Source organism: Echeneis naucrates, chromosome 15, assembly GCF_900963305.1.
Source record: "Echeneis naucrates chromosome 15, fEcheNa1.1, whole genome shotgun sequence".
Lineage (NCBI taxonomy): Eukaryota > Metazoa > Chordata > Actinopteri > Carangiformes > Echeneidae > Echeneis > Echeneis naucrates.
In genome coordinates, this window is record NC_042525.1 from 18754631 (window position 1) to 18757252 (window position 2622).

The window sequence follows — 2622 nt, forward strand, 5'->3', positions numbered from 1 at the left end:
AGACAGACCCAGGATTTTGTGGTGGCAGGATCCAAATGTTTAGTGTTGCTCCCTTCGGTGATCCGGTTGAGACAAAAGCTGGGACAGCTCTCTACTGCAACTGGGCATGGGAAAAAGTGAAGATGGAGAGCCACGGAGCATATTTATTACCTGTGTGACATCAACGGGGACCCCTGCTGAGGGCGCTGGCGTCCAGCCAATGCCCTCCTGTTCAAACTCAGAAGCACACCCTAAGGGGGGATCCTGGGGTTGTGGCGCCTTTTCAAGCGGGCAGACAACTCTGGCTCATGCTTCAGGGGGGACATGTAGGCCTCTCTCTGTTGTTCGATTTAGAGCACGTGGGAGGTGATCCCAACATGAATTTTCAAATACATCTTCTTTCTCTTCTCTTCTCTTGTCTAACAAAACAGCAAAAGTTTGCTCAACATTGAACATTAGCACATGTGGAACAGTATGTGCAAACGTGAGCATGGGCTTTGCAGATGTATTGCTTACGTATTTTAACATGCAGCACACAACTTTCATCTTGCAGTCCTTCTCTGAGGGGCAGAAATTGCATCTTTTTCTCTTGCCTGACCCAGCTGAAGCGTCAAGTGGCTCAGGACAAGATTCAGCTCCCTGAGCAGCTCTCACAATTGCTGCAGAGGATTATGTGTGGGGGAGGCGCTCCCTTCTTACAATGCATGGGGTGACAAGAGCCTTTCCCAACTGCTCCAGGAAGATCCTCCTCCTGTTCTTCCTATCAGCCATCCAGGTTGGGTGGATCATCTGCCATATCACAAAGGCATTGTATGATGAGACGTCAAGGATGTTGTGGAAGATGACCAGGGGCCAGTGTGCAGTCATCCTTCTGCAGCCGTACATTCCAATAACCTTATTGAGGTTTTCCACGCTCCCTTTAGTGCGGTTGTAGTCCAGGATGATGGCTGGCTTCCTGTCTTCACAATCAGTGATTTCAGCTGCCTTGTGCAGTGAGCTCAGCAGGACCACGTTCTTGTTCTTTTTGGGAGGTAAGAAACAATAGTGATGGTAGGGGTGAAGGCAAACTTTGTCTAGAAGACCATTCTCCCTCTCTTTGCGAGGAGTGCAGGAGGGAGTTCAGGCTTTTTTTTTTTCTGAACAGTGCCAACCATGGTCATTTTCCTTTTCAGGAGCTACTGGCCGAGTTCATAGGAGTTGAAAAAGTTGTCACGTGATGTTGTGCCCCCTCAGTGCAACCATCAAATCAAGTACAACATGCATCCCCTGGTTCTTCTCTGGTGCTCCACTGGGAAGCTTCCCGGTGTAGACTTTCATATTCCATGCATAGCTGGATTTTGCATCACAGGCCACCCATATTTTGATGCCATATTTTGCTGGCTTGCTTGGCATATACTGCCGGAAGGGACAGTGACCTGATAAAAAAAAAAAAAAAAATAGACAAAGATTACAATCAGTAGTGAGTGTGAGTGTGACAGAAAAAAATCACATGAATGAACAAAGCAAAAATATAAATTTTATAAATTTATGGTAAGTATTACGAAATAAAAATGTACCTTTGAATGGAACCGATTGCTCATTTACTGTGACTTCAGGTCCAGGGTTGTAAAGGTATAGCAGACGCTCAACCCACTTGTCCCAGATGTCTCTGGTGGCTGCCAGTTTGTCTGTTACGCGCCTTGCTGGTCTTAACTCACGGTTGTCAAATCTTAGGATTCTTGAAAAAGTGTGAAAGACTTTCAACATCATTGTGGCATGAAAAATGGCCCTTTCACTGTCTGCATCCCAGAAACTACATGTAGCCTCACCACGAGACCTATAGACCAAAAGCCCTATGTATCCACGCACGTCAGTCTGATCCATATTTTTCCAGTTGTCTCCATATTATCGGGAATCCTCCAAATTTGTCATTTCCAGTATGATCTTTTTAATGGCTGGTGTGATGAACCAGAGGAAAGTGGAGATGTCCTTGGCATGGGCAGCTGAATATCTTTTTGGCTCTGGGATCATCCTAGTGATATTTTGTGCTGCAGCTCTTCCTAGCGTGCCATCCATGTTTGATGAGGACCATGTTATTTTACTGTTCTTGGATAAAAATGTCTCTCTATCAGCTTGGGTCATTCTTCATCTGAGTAGGCTTCGTGGTCTGTGTTGTATTCCTCCTCGTTTTCTTCTTCAGATACCTCTTCTTCCATATCATAGTGTTCTTCCTCATCCTGAACCTCCGAAAAAATCTGGTTCAGGACTTGCTGGACAGTGAAATGCCCACTCATGGCTTTAGCAAAGAACCAACTGGGGGTTCTTTGGTCAGGGGCATCTTTATATCCTCTCCACCGAATTTGATTTACATTATTTGTTTGTTCTGTTGTTTGTTTTGTCTGAAATCTTGTGTGATGTGAGGGGTTAGCTGCAGGTCAGAGGTGCAGATGCAGGTGCAAATTCAAGTTGAATTCGTACATCAGTAGGAATCCAGTTTCTTTGTTGTGTGTGTGTGTTAGAGAGAGTTTGTGTATGTGGCCTTTGAACTTTTTTCTGTCATGTATGCTTTTATAATGCTTTTATAACACACGGGTCAAAAATGACCCATAAGACAATCTTAGGACCCTAGTGGTGTACAACCCATATGGAAATGTAAACAAAGCC

The 2622-nt window shown here is 44.9% G+C and overlaps 1 pseudogene; it reads right to left on the bottom strand.

Moving 5' to 3' along the window:
- Window positions 1–230: 230 nt before the first annotated feature.
- LOC115055825 (piggyBac transposable element-derived protein 4-like) lies at window positions 231–2100 on the bottom strand (annotated as a pseudogene).
- Window positions 2101–2622: the final 522 nt, after the last annotated feature.